Source organism: Dendrobates tinctorius, unplaced genomic scaffold, assembly GCF_039654945.1.
Source record: "Dendrobates tinctorius isolate UK_male_01 unplaced genomic scaffold, ASM3965494v1 ptg000022l, whole genome shotgun sequence".
Taxonomy (NCBI): domain Eukaryota; kingdom Metazoa; phylum Chordata; class Amphibia; order Anura; family Dendrobatidae; genus Dendrobates; species Dendrobates tinctorius.
The window spans coordinates 113,365,623-113,380,905 of record NW_027361690.1 but is presented as its reverse complement, the minus strand read 5'-3'; positions in this window follow the sequence as shown (position 1 = coordinate 113,380,905).

Genomic DNA, 15,283 nt, shown 5'->3' with positions numbered 1-15,283 from the left:
CATTAATTCTCCCTGTGCCTCACGTTTTTGTATTCTTAGCAGATAAGCTACCTCGAGCATTTTATTCATTTTAGCACTTTCAAAAGCATATTTACTCCAATCTCGTGCAGGTCCCAGGGGCAAATGAGGGGTTAATGGAATTGCAGTGGCCGAGGAGTTGATTCGCAGAAATCATTTTTTTCTCTGTTATATATAAGCCCTGAGAGGTTTCAAGTATATGACCCAGAGATTGCTAATTTATTATACTGATCCAGGACCTGCATCATATGCTGTGATATATCATAGTAAACAATTCTCCTACTGGGCCAGGTCATTATGTTCTATATGATTACCTAACACTGCTGACATACATTTCAACAGGACATGATCAAAAATGAATACCGAGTATAAAAAATGATGACAGCGCTTGAAGAAGAGCCACCACTCACAGAGCTGAACTTGCCTTTCAATGGTTTCATCTCAGAATTGTGGTTCACATGGGTACATTCAGTAGACTAAGGGGTTTTCAGCAAATGAAAAATGTTTCTAAATAATTGCCACATAATAAATATAAGCTACTAATATAACTTTGTTTGTTCAGGTGTCTCTACTGTCCTCCTGCATTCTGGATACCTACAGGTTCTGTAGTCCAAGGCTTCTCCTGAAACCAAGCTGTGGAGACGTTTGAGATATATTTAGTATTATTGTCCTGTTGGGAGAGCCAATGAACCCCCTAGCTTCAGCTTCCCCACAGAAGGCATGACATTATCTCCTAGGATTTAATGATACTCGTTTGAATTCACCTTGCCCTCCACATGCTGCAGATTTCCAGTGCCAGAGGAAGTAGAGCATCCCCGAGCCACCACCATGCATCACTGTAGGCATCACTGAGCCACCACCATGCTTCACTGTAGATAGGGTGTTCTTTTCAGTGTTTCTTTTCTCTTCAGTTTTCCTCCTAACATTCCACTGATTCATAGGCCAGAAAAGTCCTAGTTGTATTAATTCACCGCTCCACAGATCAGGATCCCCAAACTTTTGTAGCTCACATACTGTTTTGAGCATCTTAGAGTCAACCTTCTTGTGCTATTAGGTTCATATAGGTCTATGTCTTAGAATCTGTACATGGTAACATTTAGCATTTAGTATTAGCCTTATTGTGCAGACTGAAACTTCAGTGCCTGCTGCCACCAGATCTTGTTACAGGTCTTTTGAGGACACTCAGGGTTTTTGACCACCTATCAACTGACAATTCTGGTAGCAGTGAGTGATAGCCTTCCCTTTCTACCAAGTTCCAGTTTGTGTAGCCATTGTCCAAATAACATTAAAGCTGTGATCTCTGCTTCCATCTGTATCTTTAGGAAGACTCAATGCCTTTGCTTTTTGTGCTGTTCCGTTTGGCCAGTTTATGTATTGTATTATTTTCATACTGTGCATAGTATTACCATTCTTACATGTTACTCTGCTGCTACCTAGTGGCCTTTTTGTGCATAGCAGTCTTATTTTAATTAATTCTTATGAGCGTGCCTTCCACTTCCGGTTCAAGGGTCACCTTTTCCTCCTAGCAGCGATTTCATTCTAATTTCACTTTCTGTGGGAGAGACACCCTTGAGCCGAGGTGAGGAAGGTCCAGAATTCCCAATATACAAGTCTGGACTGCACAATCCTTGGTATGCATCATCTCTCCGGACGCTGAACAGCATCAGTCCTGTCTGCTCAGCACTGAGGAAATGGAGGTAGGATCTCTCCCAGTCCCAATCAACCACATTTCCATTCACCTCATATGGGGACAGAACACTTTTTGTATCCTTTTCTGTTGTGAGTTCATTCTCTGGTTCACCAGTTGTGAGTTCTCCTTCCAGACTCCCTCTGGTGGTAACAGGAGGTAGTGAGGCTGATTTGATCGGTGGAGATCTGCCACCTGAGAATGATGACGATTGGACCTCAGGAGTCTCATATTGGATTTAAGACAGGCGATGCCCTATTCAGTTGCTGGTGATTCCTTCTGGCTTGTCAGCTCTTGGTTTTCAGCTCTGTTCCAGTCATCTAAAGCTAAGTTTTTCTGCTAATGTTCACACTTGATTTTGTTGGTCTATTCAGTTTTTTGTGTGGTCAGCCAGCCCCGGCTGGGGGCTGTGCTGAATTTCCACTCTTATTTATCAATATTTTGCCAATTTGCTTTTTGTCCTTTACTAGTTTGGTCTCTTTTTGCTTTGTCTCAGAATATTTCAGAGTGCTGATATAGTGGGAGAAGTCTCGTGACTTCAGGGTTAATTTTGCTATCAGAAGTGTTGGACATTATTTTTGTAGGGTTTTTTTGCAGGTTGCAGACAGTGTCTTTCCTTTCCTTTCTAGTTAGTTTGGGCCCCATCGTTTGCTCAGCCTATTTTCCTGCCTGTGTTTGTGCCTTCATCTTGTTTCACCATCAATACATGTGTGGGGGCTATCTATTCCTTTGGGGTCTGCTCTGGGGCAGTTAGTTTTCCCCTTTTCATGCTTCAGGCTAATTTAGTCCTCCGGCTGTGACGAAGCGTCGTAGGTACTCTCCACGGCTGCTGCTAGTTGTGTGGTAGGATCAGGGATCTGCAATCTGCATACAGTAGTTACCAACCTCTCTGGTTTTCTGTGACTTAACTTGTTTTGCTTTTTTCTCCTCGGTGACCCATACACAACACTTTTCCCTCATTACGCAATGCAATGATCTCTTCTCTGAACTTTTTAGACCACTCTTTTAACAACCCAAGAATATTGATGAGCTGGATGTCATTGTACATGAGGAATTGACTAACACTTGTCAGGTATGCTGCTGGAAGCTGGTATCTGTCTATGCACCATGTTTAAAGCAGGTCATAACAGCCAAATGATGTTCTAAGAAGTCCTAAAGATGCTTGTCATGAACAATTCGGAGACTGCAATAGTCCGTAAAAGTTGCATTGTGTGATGAATGTGGAGAAACCACTTATGTTAGTTGTATTCAGCCATTTAAATTGTTCTTGTCTCATTAGTCTACTGTAAACAGCAGAATGTTTGTACATTTTGCTAATAAACCTAGTTTGTAATGGGTATGAATAATTTTGATTGTAACGGATAAAAGAATGTTCCATACATTGAAAAATATTCAGAATTGAGAGTCCTCAGTGGTTGAATGTTCCATACATTGAAATACATAAAAGGAATGTTTAAAGAATGACAGTAGGATATTGTTGACCGCATGGAATGAACACTGTCACATTTAGCTGAAATTTACTAATTATCACAGCGGTGTAAATCTGATGGTCCACTTGTTTTAAGTAATCCCACTGAAATTCATTGCACATTCTTGATCTCCCTTCGCGTGCTCTATCAGACAATGCCCGATGTGTTCTTCTCCTGACACAATCTCACCTGGAATAGCAAATCGGAAATTTACAATTGCTCCTGGAGACCTCAGTGGCTGGACAGTAATAAAGAGGCTGACAGCTGACGCATTACACATCAGTTCTATGCACGGGGATGCCTCGCAGAAATATCTCAGTTTTCCAGCAGCAGTGATGCAAAATTCAATAAAGCCGAATATAAATTCTCAACCACATGGGCATCCGCTTTCTACGTCCAAGGCAGGCAGGTGATGCGCTACAGAAAAAGACTTGATTCTAATTTTAGAATAATTCATGTATTCTTGTGGGTTGCAATAGTGGAAATCATGTATGTAACATTTGCAGAATGTTGTTGGATAGTGTTGGTATATGTAGATATAGTATTAAATTAATATAATACATAAGTAGTGCTGGCCAATTTTTATATTTTCTGCATTGGAGGAGTAGTTAGCGCCAAGATCCGGCACCCTATCCACTCATCTTTCCGAGATTGTTCTTTCAATAGCGAATAGGTGGATCATATATTTCATCAGTTCATATGAGGTCCGGGCACAGACAGGTGAGTCTTTCGTATACGTTGCCATTGGCAGATGGGCTCACACGCTTTGATCAAAGTGTGCGACAAGAATCTCACATGTTTGTGTGTAGCAATAGTCAAATTCATAGATTCAATCTATGCAGTTGCATAGTGTGCATACACTCACTGGCCACTTTATTAGGTACACCTGTCCAACTGTGTGTTAAGACTTAATTTCTAATCAGCCAATCACATGGCGGCAACTCAGTGCATTTAGGCATGTAGACATGGTCAAGACAATCTCCTGCAGTTCAAACCGAGCATCAGTATGGGGAAGAAAGGTGATTTGAGTGCCTTTGAACGTGGCATGATTGTTGGTGCCAGAAGGGCTGGTCTGAGTATTTCAGAAACTGCTGATCTACTGGGATTTTCACGCACAACCATCTCTAGGGTTTACAGAGAATGGTCCGAAAAAGAAAAAAAATCCAGTGAGCGGCAGTTCTGTGGCCGGAAATGCCTTGTTGATGCCAGAGGTCAGAGGAGAATGGGCATACTGGTTCGAGCTGATAGAAAGGCAACAGTGACTCAAATTGCCACCCGTTACAACCAAGGTAGGCAGAAGAGCATCTCTGAACGCACAGTGCGTCGAACTTTGAGGCAGATGGGCTACAGCAGCAGAAGACCACACTGGGTACCACTCCTCTCAGCTAAGAACAGGCATCTGATGGCTACTTTCAGCAGGATAATGCGCCATGTCATAAAGCTCGATTCATCTCAGATTGGTTTCTTGAACATGACAATGAGTTCACTGTACTCAAATGGCCTCCTCAGTCACCAGATCTCAATCCAATAGAGCATCTTTGGGATGTGGTGGAACGGGAGATTCGCATCAGGGATGTGCAGCCGACAAATCTGCGCCAACTGTGTGATGCCATCATGTCAATATGGTCCAAAATCTCTGAGGAATGCTTCCAGCACCTTGTTGAATCTCTGCCACGAAGAATTGAGGCAGTTCTGAAGGCAAAAGGGGGTCCAACCCGTTACTAGCATGGTGTACCTAATAAAGTGGCCAGTGAGTGTATATAGCCATTTAATCTTTATACATGGGCCGACAGTGGTGAGATCGAATCGTTTGACACACAGGGGGAGATGTCTTAAAGGGAATCTGTTACCAAGATTTCACTCCTCTCCCAAAATGTTACTCACTTACTGTATATAGCATCATCAATTTTAATATCCCCATTGGGCTCAGAATCTATATTCCCTTTTAGTACTGTATGTGTTGGGATTGTGCGAGGGAGGAATGTAGCACTAACATGGGGAGAATATACAAAAGTCCTTGCTGATGTAGTCCTTGGTGGGATTTGAACCCAGGTCCCAAACACTGCAAAGTAACAGTGCTAACCACTGAGACCCCATGCTGACCTGTGCTCTTTCAAATACAAGTCCATCCATACTTTTAGCTAACTAGTCCAATGTTCGAAAAAAATCTGCTTTTGAATAAAGTGTTTTTGGCAAGTGGAAGTGGATTTCTGAGCTTCTTTGCTGTGGGATTTCAAGCAAAGAAACTGTCGGTGAAGCAGCGAGGACAGCATTAGTTGAGGAATAGAGCTGGATTGACAGAGTCTTGGGAAGAGCTTCCACATGCCAAATGTACTTTACCCTCCTTGGCATATTGATTCACAACTGTGATTTCCCTATAACAGAGGAATGGACTGGCTAGGTAAAGGTATAGATCAATGAATTACTACTGCGCTTAGAGTCACTGGTATCTATTGTCTTGCTCAAATGGATTTGAAGAGAAAAAAAAGCACAATAAAAGAACCAGGTTTGGACAGAAAACAACAATAAGTAACACTAAAAAAGTCATACAGTATATATCCCTTTGGATGCTTAATGCCAACTGTAGTGCAAGAAACCAAGATTACCTTGTAAAGCAGTAGGGGTTAACAGCCACAGAGGGGGAGGGCGGGCTCAGTCTCACAAGTGAATGCTGATTCTGTGTTTGGAGATCCCAAAAGTCCTTCTGTAAATAATAACACTCCTCTGGTCGGTTGCTCATTAAATGCTTCTTGCTTAAAGCCCCCGTTACACACTGCGATATCGCTAGCAATATCGCTGTAAAGTCACCGATTTTGTGACGTTGCAGCGATATTGCTAGCGATATCGCTGCATGTGATACTTACCTCTGACCGGCTCCCCCGCTGGTTATCGCTGATCGCGTGAGAAGCTCCTGGATCATTTCTCGTCGGCCACTTCCTGCTGGGCTTCCTGTGGCGCCGACGAGTGACGCTTGGAGCCGGGCGGGAGGACGCAGGATCGCCACGTCTGACAGGTAAGTAGCGATGTCGCTGGTGAGAGCTGCCTGTGTGGCAGCTCACTAGCGACCACCTAGCAATGCACCAGCGATTCTGACCGTGTCATATCGCTGGTCGGGATCGCTGGTGCATCGCTAGGTGTAACGGTACCCTAAGAACTGCAGTAATCCTGTTAGCGATGCTACCCCGGTCGGTGGCAGCGGTCGGTGGGAAGGCTGGGTGGGAAAACACACTAAACTAGGTGCCTGAACTTCACACTATGCTCAATTTTTCCTAAATTCAGTCCTCATGGCTCCTAACAGATCATGTTTTTAGGATTTCCTTAGTATTGCACAGGTGAGAGAACCTGTGGCGATTTCTGATGCCTTAATAATAATAATTCCATTACCTGTGTAATACAAAGGAAATCCTGAAAACATGACGTGTTGGGGGCCCTGAGGACTGGAGTTTGGTAAACACTGGTATAGATGAACATGCATAAGAGCTACTGTCACGAACAGATGGAGGACGCAGCTTTGTTAGCTTAGCTTACTCTCCCACGCCACCAGCCCATGACGACGTGGGGCGTGCGTCCCAGGTGGTAATGGAATGTGGATCCACTTTACCACAGAGGGGGACCCAGGCCTACCCAGACTAGGGAAGGGCAGGGACCGGGGTCTGTGGCAGCTGAGCATGTGGACAAGGTGGTGACATGCAGGTCTAGATGACACTGCACAACTTCAGGTATGAAGAAACAAAGGTCACTTAAAGTCATAATACAGAACACAAGATATTATAGGTTCCTGATTCTAAGCATCAAGGAAGGGTGAACATACCAGGTCAACAGACATCAGACGATGGCAAGAGGTCATCACAGGTTGATACAATCCAGGGTCATCCAGCACTGGCATATCAGGAGAACCTCTCTCTCAGGCCTCAGGTGTAGCACAGGCACAGCAGAAGAACATCAGACACTAACCTCAGACAGACGTTGTGATGAAGAAAGCAGGATTTAGTGCTCCAATGTTGAATAGCAAGGCCTTTTAGTATGATAATGAGAGAAGGCCAAAACAGAACTTCAAAGCTTGAGTAGGAGCCACACCAGCATGGGGCAGGAAGGTGCCTGAGGGCTTCAATTAGAATATACGCCAGCCTTTCTAGAAAACACCGGCGATTGTCTAAACGCTGTGTCTAATATCATGTCCTCACTATATCTGAAACTGAACCTGTCAAAGACTGAACTCCTGGTGTTTCCTCCCTCTACTAATGTACCTATACCCGACATTGCTATTTCTGTGTGTGGCTCCACTATTACTCCCCAGCAACAGGCCCGCTGTCTTGGGGTCATACTTGATTCCGAGCTTTCCTTTGCCCCCCACATTCGATCATTGGCTTGCTCTTGTCATCTGCACCTCAAAAACATTTCTAGAATTCGACCTTTTCTTACTTTTGACTCTGCAAAAACTCTTACTGTTTCTCTTATTCATTCTCGTCTCGACTATTGTAACTCTCTTCTAATCGGTCTCCCTCTTACCAAACTCTCCCCTCTCCAATCTGTCTTGAATGCTGCAGCCAGGATCATATTCCTCACCAATCGTTACACCGGTGCCTCTACCTTGTGCCAGTCATTACACTGGCTACCCATCCACTCCAGAATTCAGTATAAACTTATTACCCTCACCCACAAAGCCCTCCATGGCTCAGCACCACCCTACATCTCCTCCCTTGTTTCCGTATACCACCCTACCCGCGCCCTCCGTTCTGCTGATGACCTGAGGTTAGTATCCTCAATAGTCAGAACCTCCCACTCCCGTCTCCAAGACTTTACACGTGCCGCGCCAATTCTTTGGAATGCACTTCCCAGGTCAATACGATTAGTCCCCAATCCCCACAATTTTAAGCGTGCCCTGAAAACACATTTATTCAGACTGGCCTATCGCCTCAACACATTAACCTAATCTATCCCTGTGTGGCACAGCCAAAAGTTTTACCATAACCAGATTTCCCACATCATGTTCCCACATGCTTTATGCATCCATTAGCCCTCTGTGTCTGTACTGTCACACACTTATCATTATGGCTGGTCCATACAATCAGGGCAACTGTTACCACCCACCTTTCGTGTCTACCTCTTTCCTCATAGACTGTAAGCTTGCAAGCAGGGCCCTCTTTCCTCTTGGTATTTGTTGTAATCTACTGTATGTGATTATTGTTATGCTGTAATGTCTATTGCCTGTACAAATCCCCTCTGAAATGTAAAGTGCTGCGGAATATGTCGGCGCTATAAAAATAAAATTTATTATTATTATTATTATTATTAATATACCTGTCAGCTGGACACAGAAATACACATCCATTGTCTCTCCCAGCCGCTCCGACTCCATTCTAGGATTATGGATTATGAGCACACCTTTCAAGTTATAGACTCATAAAAAATATCCGCGTGACCCAGAGGAAATCGCGCATCTGGCAGTGCATCTCCTGAGTCGGTGAGGGCTCTGGGACCTGAGATATAGAGATTGGCCCTCCACAGCGACCCAATGGGGCCATGTTTGCTCTCCACAAGACAGGCAAAACAAACCGCATTCACTGGTACCTCTCATGTACTGACCCGATCATTCTGGAGGAAGTTACCCCCTTTCTTAGATATTGGGAATAAGTTCTGCAGGGAGCAAAAGGGTGGAGATTATTAGCCCACCCTCTGACACAGGAGGGAGAAACCCAGCATGCTTAAGAACTGGGAGCAGATGGCAGACACTCTCACTCACACAGAAGAACCAGATGATGATGATCTACGAAGGAACTGGGGACAGACCTGCCAAGGGAGCAGCGGCACGTGCTATGGGGTCTGTCCGGCAACTAAGATTCTTGTACCTGTGGATTGCAGAGCTCCCGGCACCCACATGCAACCTACAACCTGGGAAATTGACCTCCAGCTTAATATCTCTAAGTCTTGTACCCTTATTTTTATATTTTACTCTGACTGCAAATCCACTGTATTTCCATTGTATAGCTTACTGTATATTTCTGTAATTATGTAATGCGCCCTTAAGGCAATTAAACCATAAAATTAATCTTGGGCTGATGCTTTTACTCTGATTACGAATCTTATAATACCCAGCGGGTAACAGGACATCCTCCCCGGCGGCCATTTGCTCTAGGTGCAGTTCCCTTACTGACCTGAGAGACAAAGGGGGCGCCGGAGAGCTGTGCCTGTGTAGTTACGTCACATTAGTGACGTGGGAGGAACTGGTCTCTTCCTCCACATTGGTGGCAGCGGTGGGATCAGAGTAATAGTGTGTGTGGGACCCCTACTCCCAGACACTAAAGACTACCGGCGGTAACTTTCACTGCTTGGGTCTTAAGGTCAGCCCAGCACTAGACGGTCAGAGTGCAAATATAATAAGTTGTGTGCGAGGTCAGCTGTGTCAGTAACCAGAGGTTCCCAAGATGGCGGAAGGCACCAGGAGTAAGGCAAAGGGGGAGGCCAATGCAATGGTCTATGAGGAGGTGGTGGAGGACAATACCAATGAAGGCAAGGGGGAGCTCAGCCAGGGCTCCCGAAGGAGCCAGACCCCCATGCTCAGTCCCGCAGTGGACTGTCCACCACCTGCCCGCCCCAGCCTGTCCAGATCGGAGGCCCTTTTCCAAGCGGCTATGGCACAGCTCGAGGCTGGTAACAACGCCGCCCTTGACAGACTCCTGGTGGCGGCAGAGAAAGCAGCGGAGCATGAGCAGCAGAACGTGTGCTGCAGGCTGCAGAACGCCATGAAGCTGCGGAGCACCGTCACGGACTAGAGATGGCTCAGCACAGGCTTCAGCTGGACGCTCCAGCCCCACCGGGGACCAAGGCTTCCAAGGTCCGGGCGGAGGACTTCCCCCTGCTTGAAAAGGATGGAGACCTGGATTCCTTTCTGCTGGCCTTTGAGAGAACCTGCCTCCAACACCATCTGGCCCTGGATCAGTGGGCAAGGTACCTGACCCCCCGTTTGAGGGGTAAATCTCTGGAAGTTTTGGGGGACTTACCTGCCGGAGAGGAGCAGGACTGCAACAGCATCAACCGGACCCTGATCCAGCACTACAACCTCACCCCGGAGTCGTACCGCAGGAAGTTCCAGAGCCTGCAGCAGGGCTCAAAGGACACCTGAACCAAACACATACGGGCACTGCTGAGAGCTGCGGAGCACTGGACCTCAGGTCTAGAGCTCGCCACCCGCCAGGAGGTCCAGGAACTGTTCGTCATGGAGCAGTTCTTGTGGAACTGCCCAGAGGACCTCCAGCAGTTCCTCCGTGACCAGAAACCAAAGGGGGCTTCTGCTACAGCTGCCCTGGCAGACAAGTATGCCGACAACAGGGCGTCTGAGCCAAAGAAGCCTGCCAGCAGCACCTGGAGAGGGGGTAAGCCCAATCCTGCCCATGTCTCCCCAGCCCCCAGAGTGCAAGGGGTGTACCCCCCTGCTGCCCTCTCCAGGCCAGGAGCAGAACCCAGACGTTTTCATCATTGCAACCAGCCAGGACACTTTAAGGCTGCGTGTCCCCAGCACCATAAGGCCCCATCCCTGTCCCAGAAACTGTCCACTGTTTTGTGTGTGGGAGGGGGTGGTGGGAGGTCCCTGGACAATTACCAACCCGTCACCATCGGCCGCTCAGCGGTCATGGGACTGCGGGACACAGGCGCTGAACGAACCCTGGTACATCCTGAGGTGGTGTTCCCTCAAGACTTGTTGCCTGGGAAAACCCTTTCCGTCTCCGGAATTGGAGGTGTCGAACCGGTGCTGCCCGTCGTCAAGGTGTTTTTGGATTAGGGCACCGGGAGGGGAATGCGGGAGGTGGCAGTTACGCCAAATATTCCTGCCAATGTGTTGCTTGGGACCGATTTGGGGCGGCTAGTGTCTCAGTATGTGGCCACTGAACCCCCAAGTCCAGCTCCCCAAGAATGTCATGACTCTACTGTGAATGCTAATGTTAATGTGTTGAATGTGCCTCCAACAGTGGACGAGGGAGTGAAACCTGATGATAAGCCATGAACTGACACTACACACACAGGGCTCACAGTGAGGACAGGTGAGAAGACTTCAGGGGAGAGCTCATAGATGGAGGGAGGGGCTGCTATGGGCAGTGTAGGGCCCCTAAGTGAATCCAGCCTGCTGAGTCTAAGGCCTCTGCAGAAAGAGGAACAGGCCATGGGGGAGGGGGCGTCCTGGGAGAGGAGCCTCCAGGTAAGACCCAAGGGCAGGAGTTCCCAGCATCCGGGATATCAGGAGGCCAGGGAAGTCTGCCTGATCCGGCGACTTGGTCAGGTGCCGAGGGGAAGCAGGCGCTACCTGTGGTCTCAGCGGTCGTGGCCGCTGTTACCAGTAGGAGCGCCGGAGCCCAAGGGGCCTCGCGGAGGTCCAACGGTTTCCCCCCCTCTGACCAAGTGGCTGCCGAGTCAGACAGCGGCCAGGAGACAGATCCCGGGGAGCTGACAGAGGATGTGGCAGTTTCGTCAATTCTTACCACATCGAGTCAGGGATTTCAGGCAGCGTTGGAAGCTGACACTAGCCTGAAAGCTCTCAAGGAGCAGGCGGCACAGCCTCCCCTGGAGTCCGACCACGAGTGAGTGGTCTGGGACCAGGGACGGCTGTACTGGGTAACGGTCCAGCAGGGTTCACCGGAGGCGTGGCCCAGGGACCGACAGTTAGTGGTACCCTCTCCGTTCAGGGCAGAATTGTTGCGGATCACACACGAGATTCCCATGGCCGGACACCTAGGGATCACTAAAACCAGGGCCAGGCTAGCTCAGCATTTCTACTGGCCGGGATTGAGGACCGAGGTAATTGCCTACTGCCATTCGTGTGACACCTGTCAGAGGGTGGGGAAGGCGTGGCGGCGCCCCAAAGCCCCACTGGTAACTCTGCCAATGGCCTGTGTGAGTGTTTCAATGGCACCTTAAAGCAGATGCTGAAGATGTTGGTCGACTCCCACGGGAGAGACTGGGAGTGGTATCTCCCACACCTGCTGTGTGCCTACCGGGAGATCCCACAGGCCTCAATGGAGTTCTCCCCCTTTGAGCGCCTGTACGGGTGACGTGTACAGGCGCCCCTTGCTCTGGTGAAGGAAGCAAGGGAAGGGGATTTGGCCACCCCTGGAGTGTCGGTCATTGAGTATGTAATGCGCTTCTGGGACAGAATGATGGCCTTGACACGGCTGGTGCATGACAATATGGCCCAAGCCCAGGCTGACCAGAAGCGGTGGTACAACCAGAATGCTTGTGAGCGGACCTACCAGGTGGGTAAAAAGGTGTGGGTACTGGTCCCCGTACCTTAAAACAAGCTTCAGGCGGCCTGGTAGGGTCCATACCTCGTGCACCAGTGGCTCAATGCTGTCACCTATCTGGTCACCCTGGACCACGCCCGTGGAAGGAGGAAGGCCTTCCACGTGAACATGATGAAGGCCCATCATGAGCGGGAGGCTTGTGCCCTCCCAGTGTGCAAACTTCCCGAGGAAGGAGAGTTAGAAACCCTCCTGGATCTGCTCACCCAAGCCAAGGCGGGTGGATCCATCGAGGATGTGGGGGTTGGCCACCAGCTCTCGGAGGACCAACGTTCCCAGCTGGGGGTCACCCATCACCCCTTTCGGGAGCTGTTCAGCAGCCTGCCTGGAAGGACTGAGACAGCCGTCCATGACGTTTACACCGGCAACCACCCCCCGATCCGGCGTTCAGCGTATCGGGTCTCTCTTGAGGTGCAGCAGCACATGCGCCAAGAGATAGACGAGATGCTGAAGATGGGGGTGATCCAAGTGTCCAACAGCGCGTGGGCTTCGCCTGTAGTCCTCGTCCCTAAAAAGGACCGAACGGTCATGGTCCAGTCCGGAGTTTATCTTCTGCTGTCCTCACTCCGGACTGGTCATGCGGGGGTTAATCTCCTCAGCCTCGTTCTGGAGCTAGCTGGGCTATTTCAGTCTCTTAGAGACTACTGACCAGTGTTAGTGATAGCTCAAGCTTCCAGTTTAGAGCCTCTGACCCTTGTACCTTGGTGATCCTCCTGCCTTTGACTGATATTCACGTGTATGACCCGGACTGATCTCTGACTCAGTCTCTTGGTATTCGTCTCTGCTGTTACGTTCCCTCTCTGGCATCTGACCCGGCATGTACACAGACCACGTATTTCGTCTCACATTTTGGACCCCATGCTCATGTTCTGGCTTTCTGACTCTCGGCTTGGTATTTTGACTACGTGTATTGCTCCTCCTTCTGGTACGTCTGCTCCTGCTAGTTTCTGACTCGGTTCGTCTGACTATTCTCTCTCGTTACCTGTGGCACCTGTGCTGTCGCTCAGGGTTGCTGCTCTTAGTGTGTAACCTCTCTTCTCTCACCAGCTCCCCCTGGTGGAGGTTACACTACACGAACTACGCGGTTCTGCGTGGACTACCGGGGGGGCTCAACGCTGTTAAGGTCACCGATGCGTACCCAATGCTGCGCATCGATGACCTGCTTGATCAGCTGGCCGGGGCCAAGTACCTGACCATCATGGATCTGAGCAGGGGGTATTGGCAGATTCCCCTGACCCCTGGGGCACGGGAATGCTTTGCCTTTATCACCCCATTCGGACTGTAGGAGTCCACGGTGATGCCATTCGGCATTAAGAATGCCCCTGCCACTTTTCAGAGAATGGTCAACACGCTGCTCGAGAGACTGGAAGGGTAGGCGACCGCGTACCTAGATGACATTGCCATCTTCAGCCCCACCTGGGAGGATCACCTAGAGCACCTGGTGCAGGTGCTCGGGCGGATCCAGCGAGCAGGCTTGACCATTAAGCCAGAAAAATGCCAGCTGGGTATGAGTGAGGTCCACTACCTGGGACACCGGGTAGGTGGGGGAGCTCTGAAGCCAGAGCCCAGGAAGGTGGATGCCATCGCATTCTGGCCCACCCCGAGGACCAAGAAGCAGGTGATGTCCTTCTTGGGGACTGCCAGGTGCTATAGGAGGTTTGTTCCACACTATAGTGCCCTGGCCAAGCCCCTGACGGACCTCACCAAGCAGCTGCCCGTCGCAGTCGACTGGACAGTCGCCTGCAAGACAGCTTTCCAGGTGCTCAAGACCGCCCTTTCTAGCTCTCCTGTACTACAGGCAGCCGACTTCACGCGGCCGTTCGTAGTGCAGAACAACGCCAGCGACTTCGGCCTCGGTGCTGTGCGAGGTCGACACTACGGGCCATGAACACCCCGTTCTGTACCTGAGCCGGAAGCTCCTGCCGAGGGAAGTGGCCTATTCCACGATGGAGAAGGAATGTCTGGCAATTGTGTGGGCCCTGCAGCGTCTGCAGCCATACTTGTACGGATGCCAATTCACCATGGAGACAGAACGCAACCCCCTCAGCTGGTTACACACGGTCTCTGGGACGAATGGGAGGTTGCTACGCTGGAGCCTAGCTCTCCAGCAGTATCACTTCATCATTCGCCACAAAAGAGGCAGGGACCATGGTAACGCTGATGGGTTGTCCCGGCAAGGAGAGGGTGCGGAAGGGCGCATGGGGGAACACAGGAATGTGATACCCCCTAGCGCCCTCTAAAGCAGGGAGGTGTGATGAAGAAAGCAGGATTTAGTGCTCCAATGTTGAATAGCAAGGCCTTTTAGAATGATAACGAGAGGCCAAAACAGAACTTCGAAGCTTGAGTAGGAGCCACGCCAGCATGGGGCAGGAAGGTGCCTGAGGCCTCAATTAGAATATACCTGTCAGCTGGACACAGAACTACACATCCATTTTCTCTCTCAGCTGCTCCGACTCCATTCTAGATCATGGATTATGAGCACACCTTTCGAGTTATAGACTCATAAAAAATATCCGCGTGACCCAGAGGAAATTGCGCATCTGGCAGTGCGACTCCTGAGTCTGTGAGGGCACTGGGACCTGAGATATAGAGATTGGCCCTCCACAGTGACCCAATGAGGCCATGTTTGCTCTCCACACAACAGGCAAAACAAACTGTATTCACTGGTACCTCTCGTGTACTGATCCGATCATCTTGGAGGAAGTTACCCCCTTTCTTAGATATTGGAAATAAGTTGTGCAGAGAAAAAAAGGGTGGAGATTATTAGCCCACCCTCTGATGCAGGGGGGAGGAACCCAGCATGCTTAAGAACTGGGAGC